The following is a 17,500-nucleotide window of genomic DNA, read 5'->3' on the forward strand; positions in this document are numbered from 1 at the left end:
AAGAATGGATCGTTCCCCGGATCCCCTCCGAAGGACTTCGAAAAGAGTCGTGGTCGAGACATGATCGATCTTTCCAACACTCTCACTTCTGGGTAGACATCTAAAGAAAAGAGACACAGAATCTAAATCTCAGAGAGACATCTGCACTCCCATGTCCACGGCAGCATCAGTCACACGGGTCAAGAGAGGGAAACAGCCCGAGTGTCCATCAAGGGAAGAAGAGGGAAAGAAGACACACGATCCAGATAGAGATCGATCGATAGGTAGACATAGATGTCCCACGGAGCCACAGGAACGAACACATTCTTATCTGGTGATAGCATGGATGTGACTTAGGGCGTGATGCCAAATGAATAAGTCAGGTAGAGAAAGAAAAAGACTTTCTCGTGCCACTTACATGCCATGGATGGCCATCAAAAAAAAAGAAAGAAAGAAAGAAAGAAAGAAAACGATCATCACAGAGCGGCTGGGGGAGGGAGAAATGGGAAGATATTGCATTGATGTAAGGGGGAAAGAAAAAAAAAAAACCGACTTCACGGATAAGGTACATCTGTACTGTACACGTCACAACGAGCACGGTGATTCTAATGAACAGCATTATTATGATCGTATGATACTATTCGGAGAAGGCCATGGCACCCCTCTGCAGTCCTCTTGCCCGGAAAATCCCATGGACCGGAGGAGCCTGGTGGGCCGCAGTCCACGGGGTCGCTAACAGTCGGACACGACTGAGCGACTTCCCTTCCACTTTTCACTTTCACGCCTTGGAGAAGGACATGGCAACCCACTGCAGGGTTCTTGCCTGGAGAATCCCAGGGACGGGGGTGCCCGGTGGGCTACCGTCCGTGGGGTCGCACAGATTCGGACACGACTGAAGCGACGCAGCAGCAGCAGCAGCAGCAGCAGCAGCAGCAGCATGATCATCTGAGAAAGTTGCCATGACAGTGGACATGAATCACTCTCCTCCCGTCCAATGGCAGAAGGAAATGGCCACCCACTCTAGGATTCTTGCCTGGAACTGTCCACGGATGGAGGAGCCTGGTAGGCTACAGTCCGTGGGGTCGCAAAGAGTCGAACACGACCGAGTGACTTCACTTTCTTTCACATCCAGTCATGATCTGTATGGGTTGTGAGAAAGCTATGAGCTACCGCTTGGGTGGTCATTATTCTTCTGCAACATACAGGTGCCTCTTGTCCCCATTCTGTACACATGAGAACGGAGGATGTCATATGTCCTTCACGGAGGAAATGATATTTCAATACACCTGGAAATTAAACACATAAAATCACCTAGTTGTCTTGTCTTTCCATGAAGAGTCAGTATCGGCTGCGCTAAAAAAAAAAAAAAGAAAAGAAAAGAAAAGAAAGAAAGAAAGAAAAAGAAAGCTTTCTTTGGGGGTCTTCGATATGGCCATGCAGGGACACAGGTTTGAATAAAAACCGGGGGAACGTTCCCCAGGAAAGAGTCGGGGGCTTAGAAAGCTGAAGCTCCGTGAGGTTGTAAAGCGACCCGAGAGCAATGAGGATGGACTGTCACGCAAACAAGGGACCGTCTCTTCTTCCAGGGTCCATAGACGGTCACCAGTGAGGCAGGGAAAGGGGAGGGTGTGTGGGATAGGGGTCTTGAATGTCGGGAACACTGTTTCGAGGATCCGGAGGCCTCTGTTCCCCAGGAGGTGCTCCGAGTTTCCAGACTGAGACACAGACCTCTTCCTCCATGGCCCGCCCCTTCTCTATTTTGGGGCGCTCTCTTGGCGATGCTGACTCCACTTTGATTTTCCTGTCACATGTCATCCCCTTTTGCATTCAAAGATACCATTCCATCATGGAAACAAGAGACCTGGTTTATCTCTTTAGAGAGGATTCGAATGAGACAGGATCACTATCCGTGGCGTGGTTTCGGGCACGAACGACCCACACGGGGATCCATGCCACATCTCTCTTTGCCATAGAGAAAGGCTGTGTATGGCAAATGATGCCACGGGATCGGCGAGTTCCTCGGGCTCAGCACTCTCTCGACTTGGCTGCGGTTTTGGTTTTGTTCCCTTCCGTGTTTGCTCGCTTGCTGACCCGCACGTTCTCTCCGGATAGGGCAGCCCATCGAAGCGGAAACACAATCCAGTCTGTGTGGATCCTATTCACGCATCCGATGGGGAGATCAACGACCTCTACGTGGATCCATACACATGGCCGTGTTGGGTTCAGGAGGACCCTTTGGTGTTTTCTGGGTGCGCCCTTTGTTGTCCATGAGCTCACGTGCCTTTCGGGGACATGGCTGATGGAGACGGACACCAAGCAGCAGGGCAGCGAGCTGGCGTCTCGGCCTAGAGCGGTTTCCCAAATGACATCTCAGAACCAGGGCTGAGACAGCCATCCCTCCCCGGGCCCCCCTCGTCGCCGGGGAGGGGTGGGGTGGGGTGGGGGTGGGGGGTGTGAGGTTGGGGAGATGGGGGTGGGAGCCGGGTCCGGGTGCGCGCACGCACGCGCCTGTGTGTGTGAGTGGGGGGGGGGGGGGGGGGGGCGGGGCGGGGAGGAGACGGGACTGGGCTCGGGGTTGGGGGTGCCCGAGGTGAGGGGACCGTCCCGGTCCCCCTGAGACGTGAAGGCAGGTTCTGTCCCGCTGAGAACTCCCTGCCTTCAGGGGCGCGCGAGGGGAGCAGGTTTCTCTCCAATCCATTTAGTAAACGGTTTTGAAACAGTTTCCAGACAAAAAGTATCACACAGTTATACACAACATGTCTACTTGTACTTGCCGGGGCCAGCGTGAGGAACTCCGCCCATGGCAAAGGTCACGAGGAAGGAGGCTTGGCACACGCAAAGGCGTGATCAGGCCTCCGGAAACCCCCCCGTTCCCGAGCATCTACCCCCAAAGCCAGAGTCTACCTAGAAAGGACGCGTCTCGTGGGTTGGTTAGGAATGACGTGGGTGAAGGGTTTTTCACGTGTCGGGCCAATCATGACGGCTCATCCCCGGCCCTGGGTGTGACGAGGGCGTCTCAGGTCAAACCTCTCTGCTGACAGACCGGCTCGCGTGACAGGGTCATCCGCACTCCCGCCACGACGCACACGAGTGTCGACGACCTCTCCACCGTAAACAGCACAGAGAGTCTGGGAGTCTTTGGAGAGTCTTCGTGAGCACAGGGCTTTTCTCACGGTGGTCGAGTCCACGATTGCCGCCAGGCCTCCATAGCCTTAGGCACCTGGGAATCTATGAATCCGTGTCGTTGGAATATAGAAAAGGACATAGAGTCGTTTGGAAGGGGAGCAATACTGGACTCTGTGAGTCCATGAATGTTCTCTTTTGGAATAGATTCCCTGTCCTTTGGGATCCAGCCCTGTGTCCTTGCTATGTAAACATGTCACTCGATCACTCTCTTAAGCCTAAAGAGACCTTCAGGGCACCATGGGGGAAAGGGATTTCATGTGTTGGGCTGATGGTTGCTGCTACATCTCCATGTTCCCTGCCCTTAGAGTGAATCTAACTAGCATAGAGGAGACATAAGGATTCACCTTTCAGAGGAATCATGTGACCTTTGGGTTCAACCCATTCCTTTCTTGATTGGAACTCACGACACCCTCACCCTACAGGCATGTACCTTTATCTGGAGGGTGGTGCCTGGTTTAAGAAAAAAACACCCTTGGAACACAGAAGTGTTTTGGGGATCAGAAAGAAAGGATCATCACATGTCAGCAGGCCTCACGGCCAGAAGATGATGTCATATCCCTGAGACCCCTTTTTTTTTTTTTTTTTTTTTTTTCGTACATGTATGTGAAGCACCTGATTTTGAGAAAGGTCGGGACTCCTGGCCCCCACGTGACTCTGTAGTCATCCCTATATGTCACCAAAGGTAGAGAGGCAAACCCAACACGAAAGAAATCGGATCCGTCTCCGGAAAGACCGATACCCCCATGTCGCTTCTTTCTTGCTCCCCGTTTCTCTGGCTGAATTCCAAGTTATTCAGCCTCTTTTCCTCCACTCATTTTCCTACGACACTATCCGTTTCTAATCTCTCTATATCTCTGTCATTAAATACGTGTTTATCCAAGGACGCCAACACCGTCCCCACCTTCGAATTCCCTGGATCCAACGGGGCTGGACCCGGGCAGGAGGCGGCGTGTGGTGGTGTGTCTGGGGCATGCGCAGGTGGTGCCGCGTGGGTGTATGTGTGTGTGGGGGGAGGGGTAATGTGTGTGGTGTGTGTATAGGTTCCACGTGAGGCCGAGTGTGTGTCGGGTGGGCACCATGGGTGTGTGCGTGTGGGATGCGCCTGTGGGTGTGGGCATGGCCGGAAGGGGGTGGGGCGTGCAGAGACAGTGGCCCAGAGACACAGCCAGGCAAAGGACAACGCAGTGTGTGTGTGTGTAGGGGGTAGGGGGGAGTGTGTGGTATGTGGCCTGTGCGAGCGGGGTGTGAACGGGCTGCGTGTGTGTGTGTATGTGTCTGGGGTCGGGATGTGTGTGTGCGCAGCGTGCAGGCGGGGTGTGTGTGCGGGTATGCGTGTGGCGTGTAGGGTGCCGCTGTGGGTGTGGGTGTGGGTGTGGCCTGTGGGTCTGAGGGGCGGTGGCGCAGAGACAGAGGCCCAGAGACACAGCTAGGCAAAGGACAACGCAGTGGGGGGGGAGGGGGGGGGCTCGTGAGGCGGCTTGCAGGAGGGGTGGGGGGTGGGATGTGTGTTCGGGCATGTTGTGTGCGATCGTCGCGGGGTGTTTATGGGCGGGGGGGTGGGTGTGGCGTTGGAAGCGGGGCTGGGTGTGTGTGGCCTCAGCGTGTGGTGTGTGGGCAGAGCGAGAGAAGAGGAGAGGTGGAGCATCACAGCCAGGCCAAGGACAACGCAGTGTGTGTGTGTGTGTGTGTCTGGGTTCGGGATGTGTGTGTGTGCTGTGCGTACGCGGGGTGTGTGTGCGGGTATGCGTGTGGCGTGTAGGGTGCACCTGTGGTTGTGGGTGTCCCGGGGAGGGGCGGCGTGGCACAGAGACACAGCTAGGCAAAGGACGGTGCAGTGTGTCTGTGTGTGTGTGTGGGGGGGGGGTGCGGGAGAGGTGGGGGTGCGGGGTATGTGTTGGGGCATGGTGTGTGCGGGGGTGGGGGGTTTAATGGGCGGGCAGGTGTGTGTGGCGCTGGGGGCGGGGCGGGGTGTGTGTGTCTACGCATGTGGTGTGTGGGCAGAGACAGAGGAGAGGGGGAGAGTCACAGCCAGGCCAAGGACCACGCAGTGGAGGGGGGGGGAGGGGGGGCTGGGGCGGGGGGGAGGGGGGGCTGTGGGGGGAGGGGGGGCTGGGGCGGGAGGGGAGGAGTGTGCGGTGTGTGGCAATCGTGGGCGGGGTGCAAACGGGCTGGGTGTGCCTGTGTCTGGGGTCGGGATGTGTGTGTGCACTGTGTGCAGGCGGGGTGTGTGTGCAGGTATGCGTGCGGTGTGTGGTGCGCCTGCGGTTGTGGGTGTGGTGGAGGGTGGGTGGCGCAGAGACACAGCTAGGCAAAGGACAGTGCAGTGTGTGGGGGGGGCGGGGGGGCGGGAGAGGTGAGGGGGCGGGGTTCATAATCTGAAAGGTGAAAGGCACAGGGACGCACGGACGCACCCACCCACCCACGCACGCACGCACGCAGGCAGGCACCCAGCCACGCACCCACCCACCCACCTGCCCACGCACGCACGCGTCCACGCACCCACCCACGCACGTGCCCGTCCACACTGTTGTGTGACGAGCTGGGTGGATCTAAGCGTGTGATGACTCTGTCCATCGGGTGGAAATCGCAGATCTCAGTGAGGTTATGATGGGAGCAGGGGCTTTGACGCAGTGCGACGGAGAACACACTGATGATCGACTTCAAGGTCAATAGAGAGGGGTCTGAAACCTCCCAGAAGGAAATCACAGCACTTTATCATAAAGTTTGGTGTAGCTATTTGTTCTGGCATAGTCACCAAGTGTAAACGGTTCATTTCTGAATGTCATTTCTGTCCCGCTGAGTCCTCCCTGCCTTCAGGTGCGCCAGCGAGGGGTGCAGGTTTCTCTCCAATCCACGGCCATGCATCGTTTTCGCCCTGTTCAAAAAAAAAAAAAAAAAAAAAAAACACAAAGACCAAAACGTATTTGTTTATCTTGGCCTGTTTTCCGGGCCGAGGCCAAAGACCTCTTCAAGCGTGTCCAAAGGATCTGACAGGATGGGAGGGAGGGTGCAGGTCAATCCACGGGTCAGGAGATCCACAGAAGCTGTCACAGCTGTGACTCGGGCCTTTTTCAGAAACAGGCCCATTTGGATGATTCCCTGGACAGGAGTCACCCCAGGAGTTTCCTTGAAGGGATCGAGTTGAGCTGCAGGAGTCGGGAGCGTGACCCCGCCGCCGCCAGAGGGCCTCCTCAGCCCGGCAGGCCGGCCTGCAGGCAGGCAGGCAGGGGCTATTGTCTGTGGGCCCCACCGCCACCCTCCCCCACCCTCCCCCTGCAGGGCCTCGTCCGATAGCTTCATTCAGATGCAGAAAGCTTTCCAGTCAAGTCAGAGCCTTTGACTTCGCCTCGAGCTTCTCTCCATTGAATGGTGATCCGCCCCACCCACCCCTCCTCCCATCGCCATCCCCATCCCCATCCCCCCATTCCATGTCTCCACCTCGAGACTGCCCCTTTCGGCACCGTGCGGAGGAAGGGGGCTGGGGGGTGGGGAGGGAGGCCGAGGGACACACTCGCCTCGTGTCAGGCCAAAGGAGTCTCCTCCTTTTCTGTCACCCAGGAAACCCCGCTCACGCGTGCGAGGATCACGGACGTGCGTCGAAGCAGCCATCGTCCCTTGACAGCTTCCCCTCCGTGGGAGGAGGTTTTCATTCCTGCCCGCCTCCAGTTCCGTTCCGTTCAGTCGCTCAGTCGTGTCCGACTCTTTGCGACCCCACGAATCGCAGCACGCCAGGCCTCCCTGTTCATCACCATCTCCCGGAGTTCACTCAGACTCACGGCCATCGAGTCCGTGATGCCATCCAGCCATCTCACCCTCTGTCGTCCCCTTCTCCTCCTGCGCCCAATCCCTCCCAGCATCAGAGTTTTTTTTTTCCAATGAGTCCACTCTTCTCGTGAGGTGGCCAGAGTCCTGGGGTTTCAGCTTTCGCATCATTCCTGCCAAAGAAATCCCAGGGCTGATCTCCTTCCGAATGGACCGGTTGGATCTCCTTGCAGTCCAAGGGACTCTCGAGAGTCTTCTCCAACACCACAGTTCAAAAGCATCCATTCTTCGGCGCTCAGCCTCCTTCACAGTCCAGCTCTCACATCCACACATGAGCAAGGAAAAACCATAGCCTTGACTAGACGGACCTTAGTCGGCAAAGTCACGTCACCGCTTTTGAAGATGCTATCTAGGTTGGTCACCACTTTTCTTCCAAGGAGTCAGCGTCTTTTAATGTCATGGCTACAGTCACCATCTGCAGTGATTCTGGAGCCCCCCAAAATAAAGTCTGACCCTGTTTCCACTGGTTCCCCATCTATGTCCCACGAAACGATGGGACCGGACGCCATGATCTTCGTTTTCTGAATGTTGAGCTTTAGGCCAACGTTTTCACTCTCCTCTTGCACTTTCCTCAAGAGGCTTTGTCGCTCCTCTTCCCTTTCTGCCATACGGGTGGTGTCATCTGCATATCTGAGGCCATCGATATTTCTCCCGGCCATCTTGAGTCCAGCTTGTGTTTCTTCCAGTCCAGCGTTTCTCATGATGTCCTCTGCATAGAAGTGAAAGAAGCAGGGTGACAATAGACAGCCTTGACGTCCTCCTTTCCCAATCTGGAACCCAGTCTGTCGCTTCCTGACCTGCCTACGGATTTCTCAAGAGGCAGGTCGGGCGGTCTGGTATTCCCATCTCTCTCAGCCTTCAGAGAGACAGAAAAGGAGGGAGGGGCAGAGCGTTCCTCTGGCGCCGGCCGGCTCTGTAGTCACTCGAATCCAAAACACTCCATCGGGCACGGAGGTTCACGTGCGGTGGGCTGGAGTGGGGTGGGGACGGCGGCCTACTCCGAACCCTAGCCGTTTTCCCTCCTCTGGAACCTGGAAAAGGAACCTAGGAAAAGCTGAGCTGCTGTCTGTGTGCGTGAGTGCGTGCACGTACACGTGTACGTGAGAGACGGCACGTTGTCCATGTGCGTGTGCGTGTGCATGGACGTGAGAGGAAAAGGGGAAAAAAAGGAAAGAAAGGAGGAGGAAAAAAAAAAAAAAAAAAACCAGAAGGAGGGAAGGACGAAATAGGTGAGTTAGTAGGGCCTCCGTGTCGTGGAAAGAGTTTCTGAGCACAGATCCTCCGTTCAGTGAATCAGCGATCGTATCTCCTCTACAGGAGGCCGTGATGTCGATGGACGGGTCCGGGAAAGCAGGCCTGGGGTGCAAGCGATCGGGTATTTTCTTTCCCCTCAGAGGCACTTGTAGGGAAACCAAGGAAACACACAGGTTCATCCCTGGAGCGGATTCGAGACACCAGTCGGCGGAGGGAGAGGCAGTCTAGGAGACTGATTTCTAGACGTCAGGGTCGGGTCCTGGAGCGGGTTGCCATGTCCTTCTCCAGGAGGCCTTCCTGGCCCAGGGATGGAACCCGGGTCTCCAGGAGTGTGTACCCGCGTTTCTCAGAAACACCCTCTGGGCCCCTAAGGAACCTGTGGCAATCACGAGCGCCAAGGAGATAAGAATCCTCCACTGAGAGTTTCCCAAGTCTGGAAGGACCAGATCGAGAGAAAAAGAGAAAGGATTCCCTTCTGCCGACAGGGGTGTTGTACGAAGGGACCAAGGGGATGGCCGTCTTTCCAAATTCACATGTTCAACATTGTGTCCTTTCGGTCCTCTGTGTTCTCTTTGTATCTGGAAAGCAACAGGTGGAACGGTATAGGTCCTTTCATTATTTGATTTTTCTTTCTGTCTTTTTCCCGCCCGCCCGCCCGCCCGCCCGTCCGTCCGTCCGTCCATCCCTCCATCTGTCTTCTCTCTGTCTCTGTCGCTTTTCACTCAGGTTAGGGAATTTAAAAAAACAAAAAAACAAAAACAAAGGAGGAATCTGTATCTCTGCAGGTCAGGAAGCTACAGTTAGAACTAGACACGGAAACCCAACAGGCTGGTTCCAAATAGGGAAAGGAGTCCATCAAGGCTGTCTATCGCCACCCTGCTTATGTAACCTACAGGCTGAGTACACATCATGAGAAACGCTGGGCTGGATGAAGCGCAAGCTGGAGTCAAGATTGCCGGGAGAAATATCAATCACCTCAGATACGCACATGACACCACCCTTATGGCAGAAATGAAGTATGGGCGGGTTGGGAGGCGGGGGGGGGGGGCGCGGGGAGGGGCGTTACAAAGTCATGGTCGTTTCAGGTGTTCAGATTCTTTTCCCTCAGAGGTTCATGCAAAGTCATACGTCTACTTTCCTGCGCTGGCATAGGATCCTGGTGCCCGTGGATTGTTCTGACGTCCAGTTTATGTGTACGCGTTCAACCCGACCTCCTAAGGGGACCGCCTGCTCCTCCCCGCCCCCAATCCTGTGTTCCTCAAGAAGTCAGGCGTCCACTGTAGCATCCTCTTCCTCAGTTCACCCAACGCCATGACAGAAGTCATTCCTCCAGCTTTCCCATCGGTTCTCTACACCTCGCCTGATGATGGCGGGGGACCGGAAGACTGACCGTTCTGAAGAATGTCGCAAGAGCTCTGGGTGAAGGCTCCTACGACTCGCTCGGTGAAGTGGGTGGCGTGTCAATCCGTAGAGACCGTGGAAGGGATGCCCCAAGTGGCAAACACCATCGCTCTCAGTGGCGGTCCGTTTGCTTGTCTGCAGCGAGGGACGGAAGGGAGGCTTCCACCTTCCACAGAGAAAGCTATCCCTAGCGTCCCGAGCATGTTTGACCACCACCCCACCCCGCCGCCCCAGGTGACAGGCGTGACAGGTCAGACTGTAGCAATCGTCACGTCAAGGGTGTACGCACAACAGGCAGACTCATCTGAAAGGCACCCTGTCCTGTGAAGGTGGAGGGAGGGGAGGGAGGGGCAGAGGGATGGCGAGGAAGGGAAAGAGAAAGAGAGGGACAGGAACGCACACGGTGGGGGCGGAGGGGGTGGGGGGAGGCGGTCGGGGGCCAGCGTGAGGAACTCCGCCCATGGCAAAGGTCACGAGGAAGGAGGCTTGGCACACGCAAAGGCGTGATCAGGCCTCCGGAAACCCCCCCGTTCCCGAGCATCTACCCCCAAAGCCAGAGTCTACCTAGAAAGGACGCGTCTCGTGGGTTGGTTAGGAATGACGTGGGTGAAGGGTTTTTCACGTGTCGGGCCAATCATGACGGCTCATCCCCGGCCCTGGGTGTGACGAGGGCGTCTCAGGTCAAACCTCTCTGCTGACAGACCGGCTCGCGTGACAGGGTCATCCGCACTCCCGCCACGACGCACACGAGTGTCGACGACCTCTCCACCGTAAACAGCACAGAGAGTCTGGGAGTCTTTGGAGAGTCTTCGTGAGCACAGGGCTTTTCTCACGGTGGTCGAGTCCACGATTGCCGCCAGGCCTCCATAGCCTTAGGCACCTGGGAATCTATGAATCCGTGTCGTTGGAATATAGAAAAGGACATAGAGTCGTTTGGAAGGGGAGCAATACTGGACTCTGTGAGTCCATGAATGTTCTCTTTTGGAATAGATTCCCTGTCCTTTGGGATCCAGCCCTGTGTCCTTGCTATGTAAACATGTCACTCGATCACTCTCTTAAGCCTAAAGAGACCTTCAGGGCACCATGGGGGAAAGGGATTTCATGTGTTGGGCTGATGGTTGCTGCTACATCTCCATGTTCCCTGCCCTTAGAGTGAATCTAACTAGCATAGAGGAGACATAAGGATTCACCTTTCAGAGGAATCATGTGACCTTTGGGTTCAACCCATTCCTTTCTTGATTGGAACTCACGACACCCTCACCCTACAGGCATGTACCTTTATCTGGAGGGTGGTGCCTGGTTTAAGAAAAAAACACCCTTGGAACACAGAAGTGTTTTGGGGATCAGAAAGAAAGGATCATCACATGTCAGCAGGCCTCACGGCCAGAAGATGATGTCATATCCCTGAGACCCCTTTTTTTTTTTTTTTTTTCGTACATTTATGTGAAGCACCTGATTTTGAGAAAGGTCGGGACTCCTGGCCCCCACGTGACTCTGTAGTCATCCCTATATGTCACCAAAGGTAGAGAGGCAAACCCAACACGAAAGAAATCGGATCCGTCTCCGGAAAGACCGATACCCCCATGTCGCTTCTTTCTTGCTCCCCGTTTCTCTGGCTGAATTCCAAGTTATTCAGCCTCTTTTCCTCCACTCATTTTCCTACGACACTATCCGTTTCTAATCTCTCTATATCTCTGTCATTAAATACGTATTTATCCAAGGACGCCAATGCCGTCCCCACCTTCGAATTCCCTGGATCCAACGGGGCTGGACCCGGGCAGGAGGCGGCGTGTGGTGGTGTGTCTGGGGCATGCGCAGGTGGTGCCGCGTGGGTGTATGTGTGTGTGGGGGGAGGGGTAATGTGTGTGGTGTGTGTATAGGTTCCACGTGAGGCCGAGTGTGTGTCGGGTGGGCACCATGGGTGTGTGCGTGTGGGATGCGCCTGTGGGTGTGGGCGTGGCCGGAAGGGGGTGGGGCGTGCAGAGACAGTGGCCCAGAGACACAGCCAGGCAAAGGACAACGCAGTGTGTGTGTGTGTAGGGGGTAGGGGGGAGTGTGTGGTGTGTGGCCTGTGTGAGCGGGGTGCGAACGGGCTGTATGTGTGTGTGTGTGTGTGTGTGTGTGTGTGTGTGTGTGTGTCTGGGGTCGGGATGTGTGTGTGTGCACTGTGTGCAGGCGCGGTGTATGTGCGGGTATGCGTGTGGTGTGTAGGGTGCGCCTATGGTTGTGGGTGTGGTGGAGGGTGGGTAGCGCAGAGACACAGCTAGGCAAAGGACAAGGCAGTGTGTGTGGGGGGGCGTGGGGAGCGGGAGAGGTGGGGGAGGCGGGGTATGTGTGGGGGCGCGTGGTGTGTGCGGGGGTGGGGGTTTTGTGGGCGGGGGTGGGGGTGTGCGTATGGCTACGCACGTGGCGTGTGGGCAGAGCCAGAGGAGGGGGAGACAGCGACAGCCAGGCCAAGGACAATGCAGTGTGTGTGTGTGTATGGGGGAGCGGGGGGAGTGTGTGGTGTGTGGTGTGCAGTGTGTGGCGTGTGCGGGCCGGGTGCCTAAGGGCTGGGGGTATGTGTGCGTGTGTCTGTGCGCGTGTGCGTGTGGCGGGGTGGTGGGGGGGGGGGGTGGGGGTGGTCCGGGATGCGTGTGTGCACGCGCTGGGTGCAGGCGGGGTGTGTGTGCGGATATGCGTGCGGTGTGTAGGGTGTTCCTGCGGGTGGTGCGGGCAGAGACAGAGGCAGAGAGTCGCAGCCAGGCAAAGGACGACGCAGTGGGTGTGTGGTATGGGCATGGTGTGGGGGGTGGGGTGGGGTGGGGTCTGCGTGTGGTGTGTGTGGTGGGCGGGCAGAGACAGATCCAGTCAGGCAGAGGATCACGTGCACGGATGGATATCCCGCATCATCTGCTTGTGTTTTCTGAGCTCACTCAGCACCTCCGCCATCAAGACCACTCCCACGAAATGTGAGTCTGCCCCCACCAGCCAGCACTTGTCTTTGGCCAGGCAGACAGGGGAGTGTTCCGAGTTTGGGGGGGGGGGGGGGAGGGGGGGCGGGGTTGGCGACTCGCTGTCACCAGGCCAGCTTGGGTCCTCGCGTTCTGCCCCTGAACCTGACTGGAGCAAGTGGATCCGTGTGATCTGTCGTGGCTCTGTTTGAAATCCTTGGCGGGAGAAGGAAGATTTCCCCCCACGCCAGGGGAGACAAGCCCCCAGAAAGTCACCTCCCCGGGGTTCCAATAGCTGTTCTCCAAATCGATGAAGTTTCCCAAAGGAGATGTCCCGTCCCAAGCAGAAAAGCCCCAATGGCTCCCCATGGACCTCTGGCCCAAGGTGCCGCTCCCACACAGCCTCCTTCCACAGCCCCAGGGCATTCAAGAGTTCGCCGGCCCGGCCCGCTCCATCCGTGGTCCCCCCGCAGGGCCATCTGAAAAAGCGACCGACAGGCAGGTGGCGCCCGACAGCCAACCCACTGTCCAGAGAGCCGGCCGCGGCATAGAAGCTCCGAGGGAGACCGGCAGGGACTCGTTGCCAGACGGGGGGGCCCATCCTAGGGCGCAGTTTCTCCGCTCAGTCACCGACGTGGACAGGAAAGCGGGACACGCCAACACTTCTCGGGAACGTCTCTGGGCGAGGTACGACGGACGCACGGACGGACAGACGGAGGGGGTGGAGGGGGTGGGGGGGTGGGGGAGGGGGAAGGGGAGCCTTCTTGACCGCACGCCCGCACCCACCGACGCACGCACGCAGGCACGCACGCAGGCACGCAGGCACGCAGGCACGCAAGCACGCACCGACCGACCGACGCCGGGGTCCAGCCCTGGTGGATCCAGGGTGATTCGAGGGTGGGGATGGAATCGGCGTCCTAGGAAAAAAGTTAATTCATTATAGATATACAGAGAGAGATTACAAACGGATCGTGTCGTAGGAAATATTAGTGGCGAAAAAGAGGCGGAATCACTTGGTTTAGGAGGAATCGCATCCATGCTGCAGATGCGAATTCAGCCAGAAAAACGGGGAGCAAGAGAGAAACGACAGAGGGGAATCCGTCTTTCCAGAAACTGATCCCATTTCTTTGATTTTTAGGCTTGCTTCTAACCTTTTGTTACACATAGGGATGAATCCAGAGTCACGCGGGGGTCAGCAATCCTGACCTTTCTCAAAATCAGCTGCTTTCCCTCCAAGGAAGGTCTTAAGGGTTTTCCATCATCTTCTGGCCACGAGGCCTGCTGACATTTTATGATCCTTTGTTCTGATCCCCAAAGCACTCACGTTTTCCAAGGGGTTTTTTTGTGAAACCAGGCACCACCCTCCGGATAAAGTTGCATTCCTAAAGGGTGAGGGTGTCGTGAGTCCCGATCAAGAAAGGCACTGATGTCACTCAAGGTTCACAGGATTCATCTGAAAGGTTCATACTTATTTCTCCCCAGAGACACTGCTAGGCAAAGGACAAGGCAGTGTGTGAGTGCGGGGTAGGGTGGGGTGGGGTGGGGTGGGGGGGGGCGAGGGGGAGTGCGGGAGAGGTGGGGGAGCGGGATGTGTGCGCGGGCGTGTCGTGTGCCGTCGTCTCGGGGTGTTTATGGGCGGGGGGGGGGGGGTGGCGTTGGAAGCGGGGCTGGGTGCGTGTGGCCTCAGCGTGTGGTGTGTGGGCAGAGCGAGAGAAGAGGAGAGGTGGAGCATCACAGCCAGGCCAAGGACAACGCAGTGTGTGTGTGTATGGTTGAGGGGGGGGTAGTGTGTGGTGTGTGGCGTGTGCGGGCGGGGTGCGAACGGGCTGGGCGTGTGTGTGCCAGTATGCGTGCGGTGCGTAGGGTGCGCCTGTGGTTGTGGTGGAGGGGGTCGGCGCAGAGACACAGCTAGGCAAAGGACAAGGCAGTGTGTGGGTGGGGGGGGGGTGCGAGAGAGGTGGGGGGCGGGGTATGTGTGGGGCCTCGGTGTGTGCGGGGCAGGCCGTGTGTGTGGCGTTGGCGGCGGGAGGGGTGTGTGTGTCTACGCATTAGGTGTGTGGGCAGAGACAGAGGAGATGGGGAGAGTCACAGCCAGGCCAAGGACAATGCAGTGTGTGTGGGGGGGGGGGGGGGGCGGAGGCGGGGGAGGGGAGGAGTGTGCGGTGTGTGGTGTGTGCGGGCGGGGTGCGAACCGACTGGGTGAGTGTGTGTCTGGGATCGGGATGTGTGTGTGCACTGTGTGCAGGCGGGGTGTGTGTGCGGATCTGCGTGTGGTGGGTGGGGTGCCCCTGTGGGTGTGGGTGTGGGTGTCGGTGTGGCCGGTGTGTGTTTGGGGGGAGGTGGCGCAGAAACAGAGGCCCAGTGACACAGCTAGGCAAAGGACAAGGCAGTGTGTGTGTGGGGTGGGGGGGGGGGGGAAGGGGGCTTGCGGGAGGGGTGGGGGAGTGGGATGTGTACAGGGGCGTGGTGTGTGCGCTCGTCGCGTGGAATTTATGGGGAGGGGGTGTGTGTGTGTAATTGTGGCGTTGGGGGCGGGGCTGGGTGCGTGTGGCCTCAGCATGTGGTGTGTGGGCAGAGACAGAGGCGAGGCGGAGAGTCACAGCCGGGCCAAGGACTAGGTAGTTGGGGGGGCGGGGGGGGGGGAATTGGGGGAGTTTGTGGTGTGTGGCGTCTGCCGGCGGGCTGGGTGTGGGTGTGCCTGGGTACGGGATGTGTGGGTGCGCGGTGTGCAGGCCGAGTGTGTGCGCGGGTATGCGTGTGGTGTGTAGGGTGCCGCTGTGGGTGTGGGTGTGGGTGTGGGTGTGGCCTGTGGGTGCGAGGGGTGGTGGCGCAGAGACAGAGGACAAGAGACACTGCTAGGCAAAGGACAAGGCAGTGTGTGTGTGGGTGGGGGGGTGCGAGAGAGGTGGGGGGCGGGGTATGTGTGGGGCCTCGGTGTGTGCGGGGGTTGGGGTGTTTATGGGCAGGCGGTGTGTGTGGCGTTGGCGGCGGGAGGGGTGCGTGTGTCTACGCATTAGGTGTGTGGGCAGAGACAGAGGAGATGGGGAGAGTCACAGCCGGGCCAAGGACAATGCAGTGTGTGTGTGTGAGGGCGGAGGCGGGGGAGGGGAGGAGTGTGCGGTGTGTGGTGTGTGCGGGCGGGGTGCGAACCGGCTGGGTGAGTGTGTGTCTGGGATCGGGATGTGTGTGTGCACTGTGTGCAGGCGGGGTGTGTGTGCGGATCTGCGTGTGGTGGGTGGGGTGCCCCTGTGGGTGTGGGTGTGGGTGTCGGTGTGGCCGGTGTGTGTGGGGGGGGGTGGGGAGGTGGCGCAGAGACAGAGGCCCAGTGACACAGCTAGGCAAAGGACAAGGCAGTGTGTGTGGGGGGGGAGGGGGAAGGGGGCGTGCGGGAGGGGTGGGGGAGTGGGATGTGTACAGGGGCGTGGTGTGTGCAGTCGTCGCGGGGAATTTATGGGCGGGGCGGGTGGGTGTGTGTAATTGTGGCGTTGGGGGCGGGGCTGGGTGCGTGTGGCCTCAGCATGTGGTGTGTGGGCAGAGACAGAGGCGAGGCGGAGAGTCACAGCCGGGCCAAGGACTAGGTAGTTGGGGGGGCCGGGGGGAATTGGGGGAGTTTGTGGTGTGTGGCGTGTGCCGGCGGGCTGGGTGTGGGTGTGTCTGGGTACGGGATGTGTGGGTGTGCGGTGTGCAGGCGGGGTGTGTGTGCGGGTATGCGTGTGGTGTGTAGGGTGCCGCTGTGGGTGTGGGTGTGGGTGTGGCCTGTGGGTGCGAGGGGTGGTGGCGCAGAGACAGAGGACCAGAGACACTGCTAGGCAAAGGACAAGGCCGTGTGTGTGTGGGGGGGGGGGTGGCGAGGGGTCGTCCGGGAGGGGTGGGGGGCGGGATGTGTGCACGGGCCTGTTGTGTTCCCTCGTCTCGGGGTGTTTATGGGCGGGGGGTGGGTGTGGCGGAGGCGGGGCTGGGTGCGTGTGGCCTCCCTCAGCATGTGGTGTGTGGGCAGAGACAGAGGTGAGGCGGAGAGTCACAGTCGGGCCAAGGACAACGTTGTTGGGGGGGGGGGGAGTGTGTGGTGTGTGGTGTGTGGCGTGTGCGGGCGGGGTGGGTGTGTGTGGCCTCAGCATGTGGTGTGTGGGCAGAGACAGAGGCGAGGCGGAGAGTCACAGCCGGGCCAAGGACAACGTAGTGGGGGGGGCTGGGGGGGGGATTGGGGGAGTTTGTGGTGTGTGGTGTGTGGCGGCGGGCTGGGTGTGGGTGTGTCTGGGTACGGGATGTGTGCGTGCGCGGTGTGCAGGCGGGGTGTGTGTGCGGGTATGCGTGTGGTGTGTAGGGTGCACCTGTGGTTGTGAGTGTCCCGGGGGGGGGGGGGGGGGGGCAGGCGTGGCACAGAGACACAGCTAGGCAAAGGACAAGGCAGTGTGTGTGTGTGTGTGTGTGTGTGTGTGTGTGTGTGTGTGTGTGTGTGAGTGAGGTGGGGCGGGGGTGCGGGAGAGGTGGACGGGCGGGGTTCATAATCTGAAAGGCGAAAGGCACAGGGACGCACAGATGGACGCACTCAGGCACGCACCCACCCACGCACACAAAGCACGCAGGCGCGCACCCAGGCACCAGCGCACGCACCCAGGAACACAAAGGGCCGGCCCCCGCGCCCGCGCGCGCCCGCCCGCCCAGCCCCCCACCCGCGCGCGCCCGCCCGCCCAGCCCCCCACCCGCGCGCGCCCGCCCGCCCAGCCCCCCACCCGCGCGCCCGCCCGCCCACGCTCTCGCCAACCCACGCACCCACCGAGCCAGCCGCCCGCCCACGCACGGGCAGACGGGCAGCTCTTTCAGCAAAAATAACATTCAACAATGGGACAAAGAAACAGAGACGTTCATGGTAGAAACAATCATTCCATAAAAAGAAAAAGAAATACGCATTGATATTGTGGCGG

This window comes from Capricornis sumatraensis, unplaced genomic scaffold (genome assembly GCF_032405125.1).
Source record: "Capricornis sumatraensis isolate serow.1 unplaced genomic scaffold, serow.2 scaffold30, whole genome shotgun sequence".
Taxonomy (NCBI): Eukaryota; Metazoa; Chordata; class Mammalia; order Artiodactyla; family Bovidae; genus Capricornis; species Capricornis sumatraensis.